The 9,657-nt window shown below is 50.4% G+C and overlaps 1 long non-coding RNA gene across 1 annotated transcript in view; it reads left to right on the forward strand.

Moving 5' to 3' along the window:
• The window catches only part of LOC102501757 (uncharacterized), an 8,384-nt gene extending 2,758 nt beyond the window's left edge, over window positions 1-5,626 (forward strand). Inside the window, exon 3 of the long non-coding RNA XR_001371219.2 lies at window positions 5,056-5,626. This is a non-coding gene — a long non-coding RNA (uncharacterized LOC102501757). The remainder of the gene's footprint in view (window positions 1-5,055) is intronic.
• Window positions 5,627-9,657: the final 4,031 nt, after the last annotated feature.

A 9,657-nucleotide genomic window follows, 5' to 3' on the forward strand; every position in this document is an offset into this window, starting at 1 on the left:
TTGGCGAACGACACGCACCCTAAAACAAAAGACTCTAAAAAAAAAAAAAAAAACGCTGCTAGGGGCACGTGTCTGTGTGCCGTTTCATCACGGGCGTCCTCCTTACCCTGATGCTCCACTTCTGCATGCATGGCCTTTACCTTCATGGTAAGATACTCGGTCCTGCCGGGAGTCCGGGAAGCTCTCTCCTCTCTCCTCAGCATCTCCCCGAGACCAGGCCTCTCTCTCTTTCTGTCCTACCCCCTCTCTTTCTTATGGTTCTGGTCAATGATTCGTCAGTTGGGCTGGTTAGTCCACTCTGCATTTTCCTTACTCTTCTTTGAAGCCACCTTGTCCTTACTCAGCTTCGTCAGTCCCCGTTTCCTGAGCTAAGAGACCGCTCCACCAGATACTGCTCTGTGGCCCGAGGAAGCCTCCCCCAGGCCCGTTTGTTAACACTCACGCTTGCACACGAAGTCTCGTTTCGTAAGAGACATCTGTATTTTCAGTAAGTTGTGGCTTCTGGAATTGGGTTCCAGTTAATGAAACCCATATTTCATTCGATGAACTCTGCTTCTGGAATAAGTTAAAAGAGTAGAACCTAGTGGGCCCGCAGGTGGCATGGTGTACACTCCCACATAACTGACCGTGGTCAAGTCCCGGACCTGGTGGTTTCTCACTTGCCCTCTCTTTCTTTCTGTATCTCTCTAGGTTAAATTAAAAAATAAATACAAATTTTAAAAATTATTAAAAAAAGGAAATGCTCAATTCAAAACGTTTTCTTGGGGCCAGCAGGTGTCATTATGGTTAAGGCACTGGACTCCACATGGCCGACTGCAGTTTGAGTCCTGGACCTGGCCGCTTGCTTTCTCACTTTCCCTTCCTCTCTCTTTGGTGAGCCTATGTGCCCTACAGCAGATTAAAAATAATAATAATAATAATAAATTATTCTAAAAATCTACACATTACAATTTTTTTCCTCTTTGGAAGAAAAACTGCATCTAAATGACTGAAGCCATTTGTCAAGCAAAAATATTTTCATGTAAGATGGATTTTGCTGCCCCATTACAAATATGACAGGCAACCAGCTATGGCACCAAATATTTATGAAAGGACTTCCAAAAGTTTGTGGAAAATGAAATTGAAGCGTGTATGTGATTGCGAGGAATTTTGGAATCCAGGCACAGCTTTCTGGTAATGCACATTTTCCACACTTGGGAGACCCCACGTGTTCATTGATGTCTTCTGTTCAACTTCACAAGTAATTCTCTGGTAGAAGAAAATGTTAAAGTTTTGCATAAAATATAGGTAAAAAAAATTAATGGTTATTTTTTAGGGGAAAAAAAAGCAAAAACCAAAGCACCACTCATCTTTCAGGCAATGTTTGCCGTGGGCCTCACGAGAGATGGACCCTGCTCTCCTCAGTCCTTGACTCCTGTCTCGGCTGTTTTGTGCCCAGGTGAGGACCAGAGGCGACAGCCAGACTCCCTCGGTAAAGTCACGTGGAGACGGTAACAGGTGCTATTTCAGAAAAGCTTGCTCTCCGACAGCCTTGTCTGTGAGTGCACCGTACGGCGTTCGGACAGGTTTCTCTCTCTCATGAGAGAGACACACAGAGAAAAAGACAGGCAGGTGGCATAGTGGTTGAGGCACTGGATCCCACATGGCCGACTCCACAGTTCAAGTCCCACGACTTGAAGGGCAGCCGAGTGTGTGTGCTTGTGGATGAGCACCCAGAATCCCGAGGAGAGGATAGAGGAGACCGCAGCGTGGCCGTCCTCCCTGGGAGGCTTTCTCACTTCCTCTCTCTCTCTTTCTCTCTGGCAGCGCACGTGCCCTACAGAAAAATGTAAAAGTGTGTGCATGTGTGGGGGGGCATGTTCCTAGATAAAGATCAGTTGAGAAAAATCAAAAGGAAAATTGCAGTGGAAAATAAAATGCTTTCTAATGAAAGAGCATGGAACACAGAGGCAGTTACATTCAGAAGAGAAAAGCAGTTGAGCACTCATCTTGAGAAACGAGTAGAGGTGGAGAACTACAGCGCACCCGAGACTTCACATGACTCGCAGGCTGATGCAGTCGGCCGCAGCTTCCTGGATGCTCGCAGGAGACATGAGATTCCTGGGTCAGAGACAAAGGGCCATGCCACTCCTGGCCAAGCAGGCAGCAGGGCTCCAGGTCTGAAGCAGTGCCCCTTGTTCCCACGTCAATGGAGGCCATACAGGGTGGGCCCAGGTGGCAGCAACACACCTGGCCTGCTGGTGTCACAGTTGCAAGACCCCAAGCTGAGGAAGTTCCGATCTTCAGGCTGCAAGCAAACTCTCCCAAACACTGTCCCAGAGGGCGACAACATTCTCAACCACTGGTCAGTGAGAAGACTCGCCCGCTGCATGGGAGGGGATAATATTTGTATCTTCCAAGGTTGCTTGCTGTGAAAGTCTTCAAAAGATCATCTAGGACAAAAGCTGTCTCCACATCTGCTCAGATATTCAGAATGTGGGAAAGTCTCCCAACAAGTACCAAATTGGAAAATACCAAACCAGGAAGAGGAAAACTGCAAATGGAAATACATCCAATGTGTTTCTCCAAGTCCATGAATTCCCAATGATTCCTAAAAAAAAAAAAAAATCCCTGGTCTCCTTCAGATGCTGCTGGAGCACCAGTTCACAATGCTGAAACTGGAAAACAATGGAAAATGCGGGCACTTCCCTCGCCTGCCCCGCAGGAGCTGTGCTTCAGGACACAGATACTCAGCAGTTGCCAGTGACCAGGCCCTTGCGAGTTACAGCTGTAAACAGTGAGGCACCACCAGAGTTCCAAGAGAAGCACAGAATCTTGGCATCACTGACAGCTGCGAGATAAGCTCTCGCAGTGGGTGTCAAGTGGGTTCATGATGTGGCTTCACATCCCCACGTGCTTCCTGGGTGAGGTGAAAAGCCCCAACCTGGTGGGTATGCCCAAGGCGGGGCCCTGATGATTCTCAGAAGGTCCTAGTGTGAGTTGAACTGTGTTCCCCCAAAGATATGTTCAAATTCGAACTCTCAGAACCTGGGAATGTGACTTCATTTGGAAAAACAGTCCTTGCAGATGTAATCAAGTCAAAATGAGACCATTCTGGACTAAGGTGGGATCTAACCCAGCCACTGGCATCCTCGTGAGAGGGAAATTTGGACGTGGACGTAGAAAGAGAGAAGGCCACATGGACACAGAGGCAGAGATCAGAGTGGCTCATCTGCAAGCTCAGGAAGGAACCCCAAGGACGGCCGCCCCTCCAGGAGCTGGAGAGATGCCTGGAACAGGTCCCCCCTCACAGCTGCTAGACTCTGGGCTCCTGGCCTCTGGAGCTGTGACAGGTTCTTTTGCTCTGGAACCCTGGCATGTGAGACTCGTGGCAGCGCTGGGAAAGAATGTGGCCAATGCCCCCTTCGCGGGCGCAGCCTCCATTTTTCGCGTTCTCTCTGTGTCTCTTCTGGGTTCCTCCTTTGCAAGTCTCGAGATCACCTCCCAGTGAGCAGCCTGCACAGACCCCCAGCCCAAGTCCTGCGCAGAGGGCCCCGAACAGGGCTGTGGGATCGGTGGGGACCCTGGGACACACAGGATAGAGGTCTGGTGCTCATCACCCACTGCCAGATGCTTAGCCTCAGGAGCCCTATCTGGCAGGGTTCTCCGGAGAAACAGACCAATAGCTTACGGACACCCACAGCCATCTATCTGGTTATCTCTTTTCCGATGAGACTGCTGAGAAGAAATTGCTCGTGTGATTGTGAAGGCTGGCCAGGTCCACTTGCAGAGCGTGCCAGCAGGTGAGACCCAGGACAGGGGAAGTCCCAGTCTGTCAGTTGGGGGAACGTCAGTCTTTTTGTTCTAATCAAGCCTTTAACTGGTTGGATGAGGCCAACCCACCCCGAGGGACAATCCACTTTGTCCAATCCACCAATTCCAGGGTTAAATGCACCCGAAAGCACCCTTACAGACACATTCAGAATAATGTTTAACCAAATATCTGGGCAGCCCGTGGCTCAGCAAGCAGACGTGTGGAATTGCCCAGGACGGATGCCGTGGCTGGTGTGACCTGGTAACACCTCCCACTGACTCGTACTGTCACGAGGGCCACGACTCTTACCGCTCTGAACTGGATCGAGCAGGCGCAGCAGGAGGTAGCTCACGAAATGACCCTAGTGCCTCCAGGCCGTGGGCTCTGCTGAAGAGGGTGCTGCCTTGGGGAGGCCCTCGATCACTGGGGACGCGCGTCAAGGGCAGTCTTAGCTTCCCTGTCCTCCGATCAGAAATGACGAGACCTGTTTCACTTTGCTTCTCGAAGTTTCCCTGGGGAGTGGCGCCGAGCGGCTCACCTACACACCCTTCTCGTGTCCACTTTCTCCCCTCCTGTCCTTCCTGGGTCACCCCAGTGAGCTACTTGCAAGCAGCTGTTCTGCTTTGGGATCTAGTTCGGGAAGAACCCGAACTAGGACACGCAACTTGCTGACGGTACGTCGTGTGATACACTGTGATGGTCAATGTTTGCGGGTCCCATGTAATTTTTCAGCTGTATATGTTTATAAACAATTTTCATGCTGCGAATATTTAATTTTTAATTTTAATTAAAGATTGAATTAATTTTAAATCTTTAATTTTTAGTATTTGACCATATTTCCCAAGTAAATAGGACACTGTTTCATAAATAATCCCTTCAATAACATATAATAAATACAATTTTTGTAGAATTGCTCCTTACTGCGTTTTTCAATTTCGATTTTTTTTTTTTTAACTTTGCTTTGGAGGACACTGGACTGTTTTTCCTTTATTAAACCAATATAGCCATACAAATATCCTTGAAGTTCAAGTAATACATAAAAAACCCCGAAACATTTCACTCTCTCAATTCATCAAAAAATCTGGAAGACCGAACGAAAATTCACCTTTATACCAGGGCTTAAACCACGTGCTTCAAAATATTCTTTTGTAATTGAGATTTATTGGTTGTGTCGAGGATCAGTACAGACATTTAAGTTTGTACCCAAATATTAACATACATACCAAAAATGTAAAAAGCCAAGTATCATGCTTCTTTTTAAGTTATTCCAGAGACATTCCAGCTTCAGCTTCGTAGGCAAATCTTCCTTGAGAGGATATCAAGTCCCATCTTCGGATGTCGAAAGCGGTTACGGAAGTCCCAGCACATACGGTTCAGCGTCGTACACACTGCATACTCACATCTCCCACCTCGCACAGCACGCTAGCAACATCATTAGGACGAGCAGACGACCAAGACAGTGTCACGGAGCACACGCAACTCTGACCGGGGGCGGCAATCAGAGCGGCTTTCTTTAGGAAACAATGCTACTAGAAAACATAACAGAAGTCATTTAAAATATTCAAGACACATTAAATGCATGACTGTGACTCCGAACTGCCATATAGTATGCTTTGTATTTAGCATGTTAAAGCATCCACCCGCCCCCACTATGGAATGTTAAGCTGACACGCAAGAGAGTCAAAGCCTCCTGTTACACGCAAGAGAGTCAAAGCCTCCTGTTAGTCAATATCCCACTCTTTTCTAGTTGTACCAAAAAATAAACATCCTGTAAATGATTTTGCCTCTTTAAAAAAAATAATTTACACTGGGACCAGCAATTAGCATAATGGCTATGCCACTGGACTCCCACGTAGTCGACCATGGTACGAGTCCCGGACCCGGCGGCTTAAACTCACGCCGGGCGCGTGTGTGTGCATGCCCAAGATCCAGAGAGGAGAATGGAGGAGAAGGGATTGCGGCGTGACCATCCCCCCTGGGGGGTGATTTCTCGCTATCTGTCTCTCTGTCTCTGTCTGTCTGGCGAGCGCACACGCCCTATAGCAAAAACCTCTCCAAAAAAAAAAATTAATAATTTACACTTAAGAAACGGGATGAAGGGGGATTCCCTCCTTCTTAAAAATGTTTCTAGAGCTACTAAAATAGTTGCATTTACAAAATAGTTGGTAAAAATATCCCTCTGGATTGTACAAGAAGGGAGACAGGGACCATTGATAATCATGGTACATGACGTTACTCAGACTGGACTTCTTTCTCGCCTGCTTCGTCAGAGGGTGGACTCTCCCCCTTTTTTTTAGAAGTTTTTGCTATAGGGCGTGTGCTCGCCAGAAAGAGAGAGACAGAAAGACAGAAAGCGAGAAATCACCCCTCAGGGAGAAAGGCTATGCTACAATCCCTTCTCCTCCATTCTCCTCTCTGGATCTTGGGCATGCACACACACGCGCCCGGCGTGAGTTTAAGCCACCAGGTCTGGGACTTGAACCGTGGTCGACTACATGGGAGTCCAGCGACATAGCCATTATGCCAACTGCTGGTCCTTCATTTTTAGTGTCTCCATTTTCTGCAGGTAGATCTTTAGCGTCTGGGTTGGCCACTTCAGCCTGTCTCCCCTTTGCGCCCCTTCCCCTGTGTGTGCACTCCTTTGTCTGAAGACTTACCCTTCCCTGCGGCCTGTTTTGGCTGTCTCCACTTTTGCAGGAGGTTCAGCCGACAGCCTCACTGATCTCTTGGGCTCTCCCTTGGCCGCCCCCTCGGCTGAGCTGCCCTTCCTCTTGGGGATCTAGGCTGTGGATGGGTGCATGCCGGGTGCCTGGGGCCGCGGTGCACCGAGAGCCCTAGCAGGGCTGAGCGGACAGCCAATTTAGATGACTAGCAATTCTCCAGAGAGACTCGCTTGTCACTGTTGAGGCTGATGTTTCCATAAGGCCGTCGCTGAGTGGCCCAGCCGAGACGTGCTGGTGCGGTACTGCTGTGTTGAGCAGCTGCTGGCCCACACCTGAGTCTCTAGGTGCAACCCCGATGGTGGCGTGGAATGTGCCTGCCAGGCATGACCAGGCAGCCATGCGGGGTGCAAAGCCAAAACCCTCTCATGAGAAAGAAGAGAACGGACAGACACAGCCTAGCACTGAAAGCCATTCCAGGCTCTTCCAGGAGAGTCAAAGGGACATCCACAGATGGACCTGGGTTCTCCTTGGAGAACAGAAAGTCTCTCTAAACAAAACAAAACAACACACACACACACACACACACACACACACACACACAAACAAACACCTGAGGACTAGCAGATGGAGTAAGGTTATATTGCTGGACTCGTGCATCGCTGACCTTGGTTCAAGTCCCAGACCAGGTGGCTTAAAACTCAGGCTGGGCATGTGTGTGTGCATGCCCAAAATCCCGAGAGGAGATTGGAGGAGAAGGGATTGTGGTGTGGCCATTCCCCTGGGGGGTGATTTCTCACTTTCTATCTCTGTCTCTCCTGAGAGTGCACACGGCCTATAGTAGAAATGTCTCTTAAAACAAAACAAGACAAAACAAAAAACAGATTTCTCCTTAGAGAACAATCTGAATTGGCACTAGCCCCAGAGACCAGTGGTTCTGTTGGAGTCTACTCCATGTAGGTGTCCTGTGCAATTGAACTTGGAGAAATGTGAAGGCAAGGTTAACAGTAAAACAACTCGCCAGGCTGGCCCCACAGCCTAGTGGTTAAAGGGGGCCAATCCGACATGGCCGCCCACAGCTCTAATCACAGTCCCCGGCAGCTTGGGAAACATGGCGGGCATGTGTGCGCATGCTCTGAGTCCCAAGAGCATGGAGAAAGGGAGGAGGAGGATTGCGGTATGGCCATGCCCCCTATGGGGGGTGCTTTCTCCGTTTCAGTCTCTCTGTGGCAAAAACATGTCCTCTGGCATTAAAAATAAACAAAAATAAAAACAAAACTCAATTAAACATCTAAAAACATCTAGTTTTGAGAAATATTACTTTCTAGAATCCCTTTCAAATACTCTGAAACTCCGACATTAAGGTAAGGTGAAGGACTGCAGTGAGTACCTACAAGGCATGGAGCAGCTCACGACTTCGGCGCAGAATGGCTAGTTCCAACCACTGCCGGCGTCTCCGCTCCTCGGTTCTCCCAAGGCCCCTCTCTAGGGCTGGATTTCTGGAGAACCATACTCCTGTTTACAAGATTAGAAACACCAGACCAGCTCAAAAGGGTTTTAAATGGTAAGATGTGTATTTGAAGTTACTTCTCCAGCTCAGCAGTAATGAGAGTAAACAGGACTCTGTCAACAGGACCGCGGCCCTGTGTTCTCCTACGGATAAACTCGGATAAACTCGGCACAAACCTCATGGCGGCCGCGAGCTGCGCTTCTGTTTCTTTTTTTTTTTTGGAGAGATTTTCACTGTAGGGCGCGTGCACTCGCCAGACAGACAGAGAGAGACATAGAGACAGAAAGTGAGAAATCACCCCCCAGGGGGGATGGTCACGCCGCAATCCCTTCTCCGCCATTCTCCTCTCAGGATCTTGGGCACGCACGCACACGCGCCCAGTGTGGGTTTTAAGCCACCGGGTCCGGGACGCGAACCGCGGTCGACTACGTGGGAGTCCAGCGACATAGCCATTACGCTAACTGCTGGTTCCCTGTTTTTCAAGAAGCTTATAGGGAAGCAGGAGAACAGGGTTTGGACCGCGGGTCCCAGGGCAGGGTAGGGGGTTTGGGGCCCATTTTCCACCACTCCTTAGACATGGGCCAGCAAAACGGGGCAAAGGAGAGTGGCTCCAGTGAGCTGCCGAGAGGGTGGGATGACACGGCTTGTGAGCACTTGGTAGGCACAGTGAAACCTCAGCAGATGGCGGCTGTCCCAGTAAATACACTGTCTCTGTAATCCAGGTGGACGTGCCGGCAGGCCTGTGTATCTGGAAAGAAAATTCAACTACTCAAGTCCAGCTGGAAACAGATGGAATCAGTAACTGCAACAGGAGAGCCAAGCCTCTCTCCGAAAGCTTCCCATAGGTGCAAACCTGTGTCATTAAACGGGGTGGGCATGAGCAAGCACGCAGCGGGCTCTCTAGCGCCTTTCGCCAGGGCCAGTTAAACCGTGCCGGAAGTCCCAGGACGCGCACAGGAAAAGCCGCAAGGACCGTGGACCCAGTGCATGGAGACCCAGTCCTTCCTTGGAGAACAGGCCGCATTCCTTCTTTAGCATATAGACTTGCACATGCCATCTATCTGAAGAAGGTCGCGCTGGCACGCCAGTGCGTGCAAGGCCCATAGGTTTGGCCTGTGCGCGCTCTCAGCCCGGCCGGTGGACGCTGCCCAACGTCCTGTCTTACTCGACTGTCCCCAGACCCTTCCTGATCCTCTGCACAGAGCCGCTTCAGGCTGCGCTGTCTCCTTGACCTTCCTCCAGCAGGGTCTGGGACGTCACCGTCAATTTAGAGCGGAGTCACGCAAGGCTCTGGCGTGCCACCGGCTGGCGACGCGGTGAGGTCGCCGTGCGCCCCGCCTCCCTGCAGGGGGCGCACGGACGCAGACCCTGTTCGGGGCCCACGTCTCCCAGGGCGCAGCGGCCGGGGCGAAACCAGTGCCTCCTGGATCCGACCCGTCTGGTTATGGATTAATTATCATCTGCCTTCTGGAATTGTCGGCTGGCGCGGTGGCGACAAGGAACAAACGTGTCGTGCTCAGCATCCCCCACACCTCCTGAAATAAAACTGGCAAAACCGAAAAGAGCATTCTGGGAAGCCCTTAATAATTTAGACATCGGGAGCCGGAAAGATAAACAAAGGGCTCAGAGACCCCGGTCGGGGGCGGACGGCGGCGGGGCGCGCCCAGGCCCGGGGCAGGGCGCGGGCGCCAGGC

Source organism: Tupaia chinensis, unplaced genomic scaffold (assembly GCF_000334495.1).
Source record: "Tupaia chinensis unplaced genomic scaffold, TupChi_1.0 Scaffold000644_1, whole genome shotgun sequence".
NCBI lineage: Eukaryota > Metazoa > Chordata > Mammalia > Scandentia > Tupaiidae > Tupaia > Tupaia belangeri.